This window comes from Amblyomma maculatum, chromosome 4 (assembly GCF_055883805.1).
Source record: "Amblyomma maculatum isolate TAMU_Amacu chromosome 4, ASM5588380v1, whole genome shotgun sequence".
Lineage (NCBI taxonomy): Eukaryota > Metazoa > Arthropoda > Arachnida > Ixodida > Ixodidae > Amblyomma > Amblyomma maculatum.
In genome coordinates, this window is record NC_139347.1 from 142,134,655 (window position 1) to 142,149,950 (window position 15,296).

Genomic DNA, 15,296 nt, shown 5'->3' on the forward strand with positions numbered 1-15,296 from the left:
GGCAGACGGGTCGATAATTATTGTAGAAAACTTTGCACACTTCCCATTCTTGCAACGCAGGGATTTATACTCATCACCTTCTGCGTCATCGACACTGGGAATTTACATAGTAGCGCAGCCTTCCAGCTTGATGTATTGGCCACTTCGGGATATTTCCCAGAAATGTCGAAAAAATTTCTTCAAGCGTGACACAATCATCTTTCCACTTCTACATGCCACTGAAGCACTTTAGTTGCCATTCCTGAAAAATGTTCATGCCTATTCTCACTCCAGAAACATGACTGCAATTCTTTTTATGTATTTGCAGTGCTTCATTTCGTAACCTTTTAAGCTGATTGTTATTGTGCATGTAAGGCCCATAAATGTAGCTTGTGCTTTTATTTGTGCCCGCAGTCCTGTTGTGTAGAGTGCAGTGGTATTTTGGTTCGTGATTGTTATATAATTGTTTTTCATGGGTAGTATAAGTGTTAATTTACTCTTGCATTTTGTATATATGCTTGCGCATAAATCTGTTTTTCTTCCTTGAACAAGAGGGTCGGTCAACACATTGTAGTAAAATTTCCCGAATAAGATGACTCTTTGGCCATTGTGCACAATAGGTGGTTTTTGGATGATTCGTGCTTCTGGCCTCCAGAAATGAAGCACATTGAAAGCTTGCTGAGAGCAGGTGCAACACCAGGACCTGAGTGGAAGGAACTGCCATGCACTACAGTCGAAGCATTCGGTAAGAATCACTGTATTTGCTTGTGGCGGCGTGTCCTCTAGATGTGTGCCAATCATGTGTCCTCTAAATAAGCGCCAATCAGTAGACATGAGACAGCAGTAGCAATTAATTGCTAAGTGTCTAACTTGTTGTGGCAGGCTAAGCCAACAGGCACCAAAATGCACCTTTCTACCAATTTCAGGACATGCATTTTCAATGTCAAGAGCACAAAAACAACCAGTTATTTTAAATAGCCCATTTGCACAGCTGTGTCGAATTCTCTGAATCTGAAAAACAGCCTTCTTTGGTTAAACATTCTACACTGCTTGTGCAAGGTTGCAGATGCGCATTAGCTAGTAACTGTCATTGAAAACACCATTAAATCACAGCACTGTTGCAACACTACCAAGAAAAACCACATGTGGGGTTCCGTGGTGAGAGAGCAACTTCATTTGCCAAATACTGGAATGCAAACACAACATACAGGCTTGAATGCATATACTACATATGGAATGTCATGGCACTGTTAGAAAAGGATGCGTCCTTGTTACCTTTGGCATGCTGAACATTGATATAGCATGGACAACTGTCATCTGCGAAAGGGTAGCAGTATTTAACATTTTGTGGCAACTGCGTTTTGCACAAAATTTGATATCTGCTCTAATTGAGTGGCATCATTCTCCAACAGACATAAGTATCTATCTACCAGTAATTTAAATATTCAATGAGCTAATAACGCTGAATTTCACGCCCTGCACTCACTTTCCTCATGAAAAATAAACCTGCAATCCAGTTTGTCTGCTTTATGTCAGTTCTTTCTGTGGTAAAAGATAGTTTTGTTTATTTGACACTTTTTGTTTATTGCACTTCGAGATAAGAATAAAACTTGTTAAGGCATGCATTATGGTTTACTTTGTGAAGGTACTCTTTCGTGTCTGCAGATTAAGGCTACAAGGTTGTAGAATTTACGCTAGGCATCCACAGCATTTCAGCAAAATGTATTTTGAATAGAGGAATGGAAATACTCTTTTAGATACGTATGCTGAAGCGCGTCAGCGCCTTAGGAGTGCAGAAGAGACATCCGACCTCCAAAGTGGCAGCGACCATGGACGACAAAAAAAAAAAAAAAAAGAAAAACAGATTCGTTCAGTATGATGATCATGAGGAAGAGGCATATAGTCAGCCTCCATCACCACCAATGTCTATGATCGAAAGTAATGACTTTTTTGCTCTTTTATTTCAGTGTTAAACTTGCTGCAAGGAAAGTGTTCATAGTTCATTTACTGAATGCACTTGCCCATTGATGCAGCGTTTGCACATCACGCCTCCAAATAATTTACCTAGCTTGTAGAATAGGATAGTTATTCATTTCATATGAATAAAAATAAAACGGGTGAAGATGGTTCTCCAATTGCTCCATCCTGCTCCAAAGCAATTTTCTAAAACTAGGGAAGTACGGAGAATAATAAATATTTGTTCGCAAGTAAATATAATATGAGCCATAAGCAATTGGAGAGAATTAACTGCGAAAAATGCATTGCTCATGTGACATAGCACCTATTTCCAACCTTTTGAATCTTTGATAGGGAAGTGAGGGCAGAAAGTGAAGCATAGTGCAAACTGCCGCGAGCCATTAGGAAACTTGTCCGGGTGCAAAAGCTACACGAATTGTTCTAATGCTTTTGCTGTGAAAAAAGCAGGCGCTTCACCATCGAGCTTATTTGTCAATGACAAGCATGCCAGGTTTACGTCAGACAAAAACGTGCTTGGAGCATTATGAGGTGATGAATCGAAGATGCCAATCACTAGAAACCTCCTGAAGGGTATTCGAAAGCCACAGAAGACCTGTTGCCAAAATGTTAAAACTGAAGCCTCAGCATCGTTCAAGGAGAAATGAGAGATTGGCAGAAGGCAGTGAAGTAAAGAAGCTGAAGGATGAAAAGGCTAACCTGTGCTGCCTGTCCTTCCAGAAGGCACTACTAATCAGTGCTTGAGAATTTATCAGCACAGGCGAGGGGTCAGAAAAGATATGCACAAGATAGAGAATGGAAATGTGCCCGTTGATATTAACTCCAAACTAGTGGTGCTGCTTGAGCACAAGAAAGACTCCACATTTGAATCTATCAAGTCAAAATAGATGAAAGCTGTAGGCCATGTATGGTGTTCAGTTATGAAGCATATAAGCATTACATTTGCTGCTAGTCTGTTCCGAATTGTTGCTTACATCAGCCTGCATTATCTTAAACATCTTTACATGTTTTGGCTGTTTGTCTTGTCTCTGCCTTGTTATTTCAGAGGTGCGCGCATAGTCAGAAAAGCATTGAACATTGCGTAAAAAGGAATCATATTAGAGATTTTGTAGCTTAGGAATATAAAATGGCAATTTTCATTGGTATCGTGTCTGGAAATGTGCTCCAAAACTCATTTAATTGCTCCAGGGCTTCTCCGGAATGGCATTATTGCTTCTCCCGCAGTTGCTCCAAAATGCTCGAGCCTACTCCTGCCCCTGATAAAAATTCTTTTTGTTGTTTTCATGGACATTGGCAGGGGAGTACAGAAAGGCACTTGCCCCCCCCCCCCCTCCTCCTTCTCCACTGAGATGCAATGAGTGCCCCCTCCAAGACAAAATTCTGCCGATGCCTATGGTTGCTTGTACGTTGTCAGTGGATTGCAATATTTTTGTAGCATATTTTACGTAGCATGCAATTGATGATAATTTTTCTTTATCTTGTACAACATTTGATGGCAGGTTTTGAAGATATTGCATTGATTCGATGCATTCTTGCTTTCAAGAGATCTAATGCTGGCACAAATGTAAAAATATTATTTCGGCCTAGTTTAATGCCTTTAGTATCTTGAACACACATGCAGGTAGTTAGGCATCACTAATTTCTATGATGAGCTAGTATTGGTTGCTGCAGATAATTAAATCTACCATTCATACTTGCAGGTAATCATTGTAGACTGTGGAGTTGGTAGGACATTTTAAAACTAGTAGTTCAAAATGATGGGGTAAAGAGCCCACATTATTTAAACACTACATCCAACTGTTTCGTGAGAGTTTTCTTTGTGTTATTGCTTTCTAGACGTGCATTCTGATTGCTGATACCTAAATATTAAAGTATACACATTCGGTTCCGATTCCTCAGTCTTTTATTGCTTTCTCACGGGAAGTTTTTCTTAGGAGCAAGACAGAGGGTGCAAAGAAAGGCAGCACAGCCACATCGCTCACTGCTGTCTTCACAGCAATCTCGAAATTATGGTATGGGTTGAAGAATAGTTTGACAATATGAAGAGAACTCAGAGGTAGCAACGAGCACTATTTTCAAGCTAAAAGCTTCGCTACGAGGTCGGAGCCAAGCTTAGCGTATGTGGTATGCTGCGACCGAGTGACGTCACAGCCAAGGCCAGCTGTGCAGCCCCCTCGCCAAGCTCTGCCGGATTTGCCTAGCAACGCTTAAGAGGTGTGTGACTCATCCTCATTAAAAAAATTTTTGTTTCCATCCGGAAATCGAATCTCTATCTCTTGGATCCCCAGCCGAGCGCTTTACCGCTGTGCCACACCCCAGGTTTTTTTTTTCTTTATTGCATGGAAGCACTTCGAGCACTTTAACGAGGTTGCATTCCGCAACCTGTCAATACACAGGTACACCAGCATCGAGCTCTCACTTTGATCACACATCAAAATTCCGGGAGACATATACATGCATCCAGTAAATGTAACCAGGCAGGTCGATCCTGCGCAGCATATATCAACCAAGCCATAGCGCATTGTTCTTTGAACAGAGACTTCGATGAACATGCTGGCTCTCCTCTGCGTAACAATCGGTCATGCGGCTCTTACACAGGCCAAAAAGTCCCATGAGCACAAAAAGGTCACATGGCCCCTCAGTAGCTTTTTCTGTAGGCAAAAACCTTATAGTATAGAGCGCAATATCGGTCCTTTTTGAGAGTCCGCTGAAGAATATCCCAAAAAAAAACACTCCATCACGGCAATACACAAAACAATGGTCTATAGTTTCTGGCTGCTGACACAGGCGACAGTCTACTGACCATGGCACAAAATTCCCTTTCGCACGAAGCCACGTTCTGACAGGTAAGGTTGAAGTGAGAAGTTTAAAAAAGTATTTGCGCCTGATTGTACATGCATTCGTTGAACCCGCTTTAATACACTACTGCCAATAAAGGGGTGGTAATGCTGCCAATAACTCTATCTTGTGCATCTTCTGTTTATGCTGGTTTCGCCCCTAAAAATAAATAATAGAATTTGTACCAATTCTCAGAGCTCCAGCAAACAAAATCAGCCATGCTGCAGATAATCTTGAGGCGTGTTGAGCATCAGGGGCAACAGCTGGATGCTATTACGGAGAAGTTGACTAGGAACATACCTGAGAGCAGCAACATGACTAGCGATGTGTTACCACAACCATTCGACGACTTTGCGTCATTTGAGAAATTTGAATTCCACTTATCAGCTGATGAAAGGATGAAAACTAGGCTGGTATGGCATTTCGTTTTCTTTTGTCGCATTTACATACCAGTTCAATATTTCAGAGTGGGTGTGAAAATAATTGGATTCCTTCATTAGAGCTGCATCAGCTTGCTGGTCTAGGCGGAACGTCAGTAGGATCGGCTACAGAAGGATGTTAGCCATGCTGGTCAGCCACAGAGGCAGAAAAATTCAGTTGGCTGGGACAGAAAGGCAGAAGAAATTTTTCCACACTGAATGTTGCCAACATAATTTGCAGTAAGACACGACTACCTTTTCAGATATATGAAAATTTTATGGAGCATGCTATCGGGCAAGTCTAAAGCGCTAACCGCATGAGGCTACCATTCGCGGCAACATGCCGTGCTACACCGTTGCGCGATGGGCTGAGGGCCGCCAAAGCATTGTCGCTGTCGCTCAGGTTCTGGGTTCTTAGAAAATCGCGAGGCAGCCAATCGCGGAAGGCCTTGGGGTGCTCAACTTCCGTTCTTACTTCTATTTTGCGAGCCAAAGTTTGTTTTCCTAGTCCGGTTTGAGCGAAGAACCTGCGGACGCTCACTTTGTCTGGTTCGTGCATACATGAGCGCATCGAGACAATTCAGTAAAAGCATGGTGGGTAGTTAAAAAAAACAAAGGCTAGGGTGGCTAAATATTGTTGATTTTCAAAAGGTGCAGGAGAAAGACTTCTTGCAATGCAAGTCCGCATTGCAGTGTAGTAGTGCACCACTGAGCTGTGACTTTTTTACGCAATGCATTACAAAAAAATTCATTAGTGTTTTATTGTACTTCATGCTATTTAGTGTTAAAAATGGGATATAGCTCAAATATACTGCCCCCTCCCCCCCCCCCCCCCCGATTGAAAGACGAGGCGGCGATAACAAAGCAATGCCGAAAGCCTGCCTCTGTCGCCGAGTCCCATCGCTCCCGTGCGGTTTGCACCAGCGGCAACGACAGGCGGCGGCGGCGTCGTGCGACGGGTCGCCAAGGATTGTCGCCTCATGCAGTTACCGCTTAATTCAACTGAAATTTAATTCAGGCTTCTTCACGTCTTTAATTCTTAAGGTTAATTTGTGTCATTCAGAAAGAAATTGAATATAATTCTGCGAGACATGAATATAAAGCATCGACCTGAAGCATTTTAAAATAAATAAAAATATTAAATTACTCTTACCAAGGCTTTGCCAGAATCTTCTGCTGAAAATTTTATGTATTTGCTCCACTTCAATTTAGCCAGTCAGACAATAGAAGCAGCATGTTCGACATACCTTGCTTGCGTAATACTTGTGTGTGGTCATCATTTGTGCACTTTTTTATTTTTTGCTATGTATACAACTGCAACTTGATATTCCAGAGGCAGTAACGCAGAATTTTGCTGCAACTACGAAGAGTGAAGTCGAGAGTATCATCAAAGTGTGGCTGCGTCACTGAGGTGAAAAACTAAAAAAAAGCTACAGTTAAAGACTGCAAATGTTCAGCATGAGGGTGAGTTTTTACAAAAGCAGAGCAAGAAATGCACAAGCATATGTGGTCTGGAACTGCAGTACTGGTTGTCAGGAGAGTGTGTGGCTTATTCAGCCCATATGGAAAGTTAAGTTGCATTAGTTTCGAGGGCAAACTTTTTTACCACCTATATGCTCAGGAGCATGGGTAATTCCAAATTAAATACATTGTAAAGTCTACCAAATTTTCATAAATGCCCACTCTTAGCTTTCATGTTAACATTGCTGATGGAAATCATTGACTGTAAATACCGAACATGCCGTCATGTTTGGTGTACACCTAGTCTTGCAGGGTATCGGATGTTTCGATATGTACCATTACATATTAAGTAACCTGTGTTGTAGTCAGTGATGGTAGATGAACTTTTTAGGAGCAGTAGGTTTAGGCAAATGAAGCTGATTAACAGTCCGCATTGCCTTTTGTGCAGAATTCAGGGCCGATTCTTCTAGCCTCTAACTCGTTCTACTGATTCTTCTAGCCTCCACCATGCTGCTGAACTATTCCGAGTAGATTCTCCCCAAGGCAACAAGACAAGCGAAGAGATGTAAATTTAAAAACAGCTGTCATTATTAAAATGTCAACACATTGGACTTCAACATTCCGTGTAACCACGTGGCTTTTTTTTGTCCTAGTTTTGTTAACATTCTGTGCAAATGCCGATGGTAATAAATGATGTGGTTTACTCAACACATCATCACAGGCAACCTCAGCTTAGCTTTACTAAACCTAAAGCATGCCATCTTGCGTATCTTGTGGGCAACAGGCCTATATAGCTTATCCCCAAAATGCACAGGGAACTTCCATGGTTGTCTTCGATGGCATACTCAGGGCGGGCTGAGGCTGGCCAACAGGACATCTCTGACAGCTTTTTGAGGATCATTTCAGTGCATCCTGAGACAATCCCTAAAATGCACTAAAAGCATCTTTTGTTATACTTTTGAGGACATCCTTGGGCGTGCTGAGGCAGGATAACAGAGCCTTTTGTGACCTTTCAAGGATCATTATAGTACATCCTGAGGACAACATGCTGCTGGACTCTTCCGATAAGATTCTCCCCAAAGCAACAAGACGAGCGAAGAGATGTAAATTTAAAAACAGCTGTCATTAATAAAATGTCAACACATTGGACTTCAACATTCCGTGTAACCACGTGGCTTTTTTTGTCCCAGTTTTGTTAACATTATGTGCAAATGTCGATGGTAATAAATGCTGAGGTTTACGCAACACATCACAGACAACTTCAGCTTAGCTTTACTAAACATAAAGCCTGCCATCTTGCGTATCTTGTGGGCAGCAGGCCTATGTAGCTTATCCCCAAAATGCACTGGGAACTTCCTTGGTTGTCTTCGATGACATACTCAGGGCGTGCTGAGGCTTTCCAACATGACATCTCTGACAGCTCTTTGAGGATCATTTCAGTGCATCCTGAGACAATCCCTAAAATGCATTAAAAACATCATTTGTTGTAATTTTGAGGACATCCTTGGGGCGTGCTGAGGCCGGATAACAGAGCCTTTCGTGACCTTTCAAGAATCATTATAGTGCATCCTGAGGACAACATAACGTTCTCGAAATAGCATCCTCGAGACGTCCTGAAAATGTACCTACGTTGTCTGGGTAGTGTCCTATGTTTCAAGTGCAATAGAAGCAATCCAAAGACGTTGATGCATTTCAGACATGTTGCTCGTAATTTAACATTTTTTTGCTATTTCATTATTAATTTGAACAGCCCAAACACGAAGACAATGGACAAGATAAAAGAAAGCCACAATACAAGCACTGGCTCACAACTATGCCTAAGCCCTTTACTTCAAGGCCCAGAAAATAAACATGAAAAAAAAACGGAACAATCACGTAAAACAACCCCTGGGTTCACCTGCTGCACAAAATGTCACTCAAAAGACACCTCTTTGTTTAAAAAAGCAAGAGAAGTCTTGCTGACACACTTATTGTCTGTTGAAATAAAATATGATTTCACTATCTCTCTCATCTTCTTTTTGTGGCGATACAAAATCCTAACCTGGTCAAACTTAAGAGTGCACCTCTTCTTCTCCATCTTCATTATTTCACATGAATGGCAATGTGATACCAGGAACGTTTTTTTCTTGCCATTTTCCAAGTTGTTCCGGTGTTCCTGTAGTCAATTATTAATACATCGTCCTGTTTGTCCTATATAAAAGGCTCCACAAGAAAGTGGAAGCCTGTACACAACACCTGTCTTCGTGTTCGCGCTGTTTAAATAATTAATGAATAAGCACCAACTCGCCCAACAAAGTATCTTGGTAAGCCATATTTCTTTGCTTTTTGTAGCTTCACAGGGAGTGAGTTACTTTTGACATTACTAATGCATCGCCCGACGACCGAAAGGTTCCTTCACTGCTTGCCCAAAAGAAACTCGCCGTCACGCAGCAGGCCTGCCTCAACCTCTTCATGCAGCAATGAATAGCGCCACGAGAAAGCGTCGTGGCACAATCCGCGGCAACGGAGGTTTACAGCTATGATCTTCATGTTGGCGTCACAGATCTGAAACAGCTACAACACAAGCGTACTCATCGTTAACTTCTGCTACACGGGAGCAGACTTGTACACAAGCAGTGTGGTCAAGAAAAGTGTACTCACTATTATGATGTTGAGGGCGTTGTATCCCTGGCGGCTCCTGAAAGCGGCTTTGTGTGCAGCATTGCACCGGGGCGATTTGCGATTTGCTGATGACATTGCCTTGCTAAGCAACTCGGGGGATGAACTGCAAATAATGATTGATGACCTAGACAGAAAAAGTAGAAAGGTAGGCTTGAAAATCAATATGCAGAAGACTAAGGTAATGTTCAACAGCCTCGGGAAGGAACAGCAGTTTACATTAGGTAGCGAAATACTGGAAGTAGTAGGCGAATATGTCTACTTAGGACAGGTAGTAACCGCAGATCCGGACCATGAAAAGGAAATAACAAGAAGAATAAGATTGGGATGGAGCGCATTTGGCAAGCACTCGCAGATTATGTCTAGCAGCTTACCGGTATCGCTCAAGAGGAAAGTATACAACAGTTGCATCTTGCCTGTACTCACCTATGGGGCTGAAACGTGGAGGCTAACCAAGAGAGTTCTACTTAAGTTGAGGACAACCCAGAGGGCTATGGAACGAAAAATGGTAGGGGTAACATTAAGAGATAGAAAGCGTGCAGAGTGGGTCAGAGAAATAACTCAAGTTACCGACATTCTAGTGGAAATTAAGAAGAAGAAATGGACATGGGCAGGACATGTAGTGCGAAGAGAGGATAACCGATGGTCGCTGAGGGTAACAAACTGGATTCCAAGGGAAGGAAAGCGTAGCAGGGGGCGGCAGAAAGTTAGGTGGGCGGATGAGATTAAGAAGTTCGCAGGGGTCATGTGGATGCAGCTAGCACAGAACCGGGTTAAGTGGAGAAATATGGGAGAGGCCTTCGCCCTGCAGTGGGTATAATCAGGCTGATGATGATGATGATGATGATTGCACCCGGGAGCAGTAATTGCAATGTTCGCGCCGTCGGCACAGCCGACGACGCCGGGGATGCTGCCGTGGCGAAGGAAGGCTTCCGTCGCCGCCGCCTTCTCGTTGTATACGGGGAACCACACCCGAATCCTATGTGCGCAAACCTTACAAATAGCCTCCGCCACCCGTCTCACATACTTGCTCACGGTCGACTGCGCGAGGCCAATGTATACCTCATAACCAACGGCGGTTTGGTATCCTCCTGTGGCGAAGAAACGCAGCGCACACAGGACCTTGCACAGAACCTGCCGCTGCACTGACAGCGCACCCGGCCGCACACTTCTCAGTTCATCGGCGAGCTCGTCGCACAGCCACTGAACTATCTCGACCTCGATACGGACCGTCCATCGAAACACCTCGTCGGGCAAGTCAAAGATTTCTTCGTACACCCTCCTTCGTTGTACGCGTCGGCGCCGCCGCGGCCGCCTCACTACCACGCCAGCCACCGCACACAGTAGGCGTCCATTTTCACTGTGAGTGCTCACAAACGAGTTGTGAGTGGCTCGCGTCACTCACAACCACCGCTCGCAATCAGCCCGTCGCCAACGTCATCATTTCAAGTATGTTCATGAGGTAAACCTCAGCTGTCGATGACTTAAAGAAACGCCACTGCTGCCTTGTCGCCGCTGGCCAATAGGGTGATTGTGTGTGTGAGCCTCCGTAATTAAGCCCCTGAAATGTGGATGCACGCCCACTGATGGAGTAATTGTGGCTCAAATGACCGCACGCTTTCTATCACTGAGAGTTACGCTTTTTACCAACATGCAGTTTCAGAGCCCCTGCTTGAACAGGTCACCTTCTGCTGCTGTGTAGTACTGGCGTCTTCTCAGGCTTCCTGTCGCTGCTTTCAGTTAGTGAAACGCTGCAGCAGGTTTCAACTATGTTCTTCTTAAGGCATCTGGAATAGTCGTTTGCGTTTTGTATGCGCGATTCTTAATATATCCCCGCAATTAAAAGTCAAAAGGGTTAAGGTCGGGCGACCTTGCCGGCTAGTGGACAGGCCCGTTCCTCTCTATCCACTACCATGGGGAGGTAATATCTCAATCCTCTGCCGTGGAGAGGTAATATCAAGGTATTATTTTGCGTCACCACAGCTATGTGCTAAAGCCCCGTTGCGGTGAAACCACATTGCGCCATCCTGTGCCAGCGGCATTTATCGCGGAAGTCTTCAACCGGCCCCTTCAGGATCTCACTCACTCACTCTTGCCGATCAGTTTTGTTAAAAAAGGGGGCCAATGATGGTGCCCCCGCATATTGCACTCCAAAGGACCATTTATATTGATGGCGGGGGTCTTGCTAGCCAGTGGGAATTTTGATCGTTCCAGAAGTGTGCGCAGTGGACATTTACTTGGCAATTTCGTGAAAAGTTTGCCTAGTCAGACCACAGTACCTTGCTAAGATTTACACAGTCCTGCTTCTCCTGAATCAAACTCCAGTTGACGAAAGTGAGCCGGTTTTGAAGATCTCTAGAGTCAAGGCTCTGATGCAAATGTAGATTATAGGAATGCAATCCAGCAGTTTTCAAAATATTCCACTGTTAATCTCGGGACTCCGGTCCCTGCACTGACGTCACACACGACAGCGTGTGGATTAGTCGCCAAGAATCACAATAACGTCTGAACGTACCTAACTACATGTGGCTGGACCCGTCTGTCTTGTGAAGCTGCCGGTTTACTTCAGCGTCTCGTAGTGATGCACTTTTTTCATCGGGCTACGTCGTTTGCTAGGGTGCCAGCTTCAAAATATTCTTCCAGCCTGGCGTCTCTGTCCAACTCCTGCTTCTAGGGCTAGGATCGTGACTGCTTTTTCCTCATTGGAAAAAGGCATCTCAGATTTGCTCACGATTCAATAACCATACAGCGTGCTGTCCATTTTTGCTTTCCTTGTGTTTGCAATGATCCCCCTTTTAAGCCGATACACGATGGTATGTCTACCGCGGCCACGAACTGACACGTCATTGAGTGACTTTATGTAGCGTAGATACGAGTCACTGGCGTACGTATCACACATGATGCAATGCCTGCTCCGAATTGTCACTTTTCAAACGGCACTTCACCCAGCTAAGCGTCAGAGAGCAATGCAATCGCGGCGCGCAAAACAGCGTGTGACGTGGTATTTTTAGAGCGACAGCTTAACTGCTTCAGGCCCACCTCTGGGGAAGGCTTGGAAACGGTCTAAATACCTTCAAACAAAGAAGTGGGACGTCGCGTACGCACCTAGCGACAGGTCTCATTTAGTATATTGTGCTGTGATGAACTGGTACCTGGCCACATGACTTGCTACTTTGCCATTTAGGCGTTGTAATTGACTAAATTTTAGTCAATACAGAACAACATCGTAAAGCCATATGCCACTGAATAGCTTATATCATCCATTGTTCACTGGATAAATTGTAGGCCCTAGTTATTTACTATTAATTAGATCATTGCAATTTCAAATTTTACAACATCGTCTTATATTTTAGGTAGGTTATATCAAGTATGGTTCTGTTGGTCCTAATTACCGTAATTGGTTAACTGTGATTAAAGATCGCATTCAACTTCCCTCCTCGGTGGGAAGTTGAACAACATCGGTAGATAACAGATTCCTCCCTCACGGAAATTTCATATCTGCTCCAGATGTGGAACATATGCTGCCAGATACGAATATATAAGGCAGCAAATAAGACCTTATCTGGGCAAAGCAAGTTGAAATTTAGGCCAGATAAGGTCATATATGTGCAAAATGTTGCCCTTATATGGCTCAGATTTGACCATATAAAAATTTAATCCATATATGAACCGGTAACGGGACCTTATATGGCTTGATCAGGGGATATATGGTATCCTCGCGACCTTATGTGGCCTGATAAAGGGCATATATGGCGTCTTCATGACCTTATATAGACAGACCAGGGCCATATACGTGGCGTCAACAGGACTTTATATAGCCTCATCGGGGCCTTAATTATGTAGGCGCAATAGTGATTGTATATTAGCAATATATGGCCTGCGTCTACCTTCTGCAAATATCCAATATTGGCATCATGTGGTCGAGCTTCAATTTTTCTACACTCAGCACGGCCTGCATGCTTAGTGTTAATTGTATCCAATTTAGAAAATAGCCACGACTCCTAAAATTTCAAATATTCTGCAGATTTCGCTGCACTATAATTATACCATGTGTTCCTTAATCCAGGAGGGCGCTGGATTATGGCTACATGCTCCTCTTTCCGCCTACTAACTTGCATTTTCATTTAAAATGCGGCGGCAGTCCGCTGCACAAAAACATGGTCGGTTAAGTTGAGCGATTCAAAATATCAAGAAAATAATGGCAGTTCAGTATATGGCCCCCTCCGCGCTGTCTGGACGGTGACTCACCCTCAGAGACAGCTGGCGGTTGCTGCGTCGAGGGCCGCACTGGCTAGACAGTGACTCCTCTTCTCCCGCATTCCCCTCTTCCCTCTCAGACAGCGGCGGTCCCTGCGTGGACACGATTTTCATCTCTCCTCCTAGCTGCCACGCTCTACCGCGTAGGCCGTGAGCTCTCCGTTTTGTGTGTGTTTGCTTCTTTCCCTTTCCCTTTCAACTCCGTGCGCCTAAGCACTTGTTGCCTCGTTCCTTTTCGGTGGCAGACATCGGAGTTCGGTGCGTCTAGCGGGCGTGCTGGATGTTGTGTATGCTGGTTTGTGTGTGTGTGTGCCAGCGCCTGTTCGCTATTAGCTGTGCGCATGTAACAAAACTGCGACAGAAAACCTACAAGAGCTTCAGTCTGACCTTCGGCACAGAGGAAATTACCGTGTCCAACTGCGGGTGGAAGCTGCCTCCCCTTGCCTTGGCAGCGAATCTGATGGTCGATTGAGCTTTTCGGGACTTCTGCCCTGGGTGGCCCCGGCCAAATCTTCACCATTGTGTAGAAACTGGAGGCGGATCGCACCCTCATCGTGTCGCCTCATCTTCACGCCCGATCACCAAAATCGTGAGCGTGAGACTTCTTGTCGGGAACTAGCACTTGCCAGCCTCAGGATATTGTTCACTTTATTATTTTGATAGAAAAGTATTTTCCAATCAGTAAATTGGATGGTAATTGCCAGTATGTGATATTTTTCCGTACATTTCGTTGCTAATTTGTCTTTCCCTCCAGCAATTTTGACAAATTTCAGTGAGTGGATAGGGTCCTTCGTTGTTTATTATTATTATTATTATTATTATTATTATTATTATTATTATTATTATTATTATATTATTATTATTATTATTATTATTATTATTATTATTATTATTATTATTATTATTATTATTATTATTATTATTATTATTATTATTATTATTATTATTATTATTATTATTATTATTTGCACTATCTAAGTAGCTACATGCTTGACTTGGTTTAGGGGCAGAGCTGTCACTGTCATGACAAATGCCATCGGACATGTTTTTTTCTTTGTTTTCTCTCTTACTTTCAAAAGCAACCACGAGTTAGGCGCGTTCGCTCATTTCGCACTGAAGTCTCTGCTTAAGGTAACACCAGTACTTCCTGACAGCCTATATGTACTTTGCTAAGGTTTAGGTATTATCAGCAGTCCCAGCAGTCTGTGGTTTATCGCCCTACGGTTTAGCGGTACCTTTTCCGGGCATCGACAAACCTTTAAATTCGATCTCAATAGTCTGGTTCGATTAATAGCCGTTCTCTATTTATTTTATTGAGCTTCGCAAGTAAACCAGTTCAAACTTAAAGCATTTACTGTTTAAAGCTCTGTGTGTAAAAGAGTAGAATAAAAATGTAATAGAGACTTTTAGTATAGCGTACGGACGCTTTCGTACGATAAACGCCAGCAAATTATGGGACGTCACTCCGTGTGTTGCATGGGCGCTTTTAGATAGCCGTACGAAAGCGCGAACGCTAACTACGGTGGCGACATCTAGATTTAAAATTAAAAAAACACATTCAGGCTTTTTTTTTTTACTCGGAAGCCAAAACTAGCCAAGTCGCACCAGGACTTCAGCCAGTTTCTTTGCTGCGGCAGTTTGGTTGTATGCGCTGTAGTTGTGCTGCCCAACGTTGGTATTGCCGCGTACGTTTTATCTTGTACTGCCGTC

General features: G+C 43.6%; 1 pseudogene; it reads left to right on the plus strand.

Moving 5' to 3' along the window:
• Nucleotides 1–162: 162 nt before the first annotated feature.
• LOC146193215 (uncharacterized) lies at nt 163–6,650 on the plus strand (annotated as a pseudogene).
• Nucleotides 6,651–15,296: the final 8,646 nt, after the last annotated feature.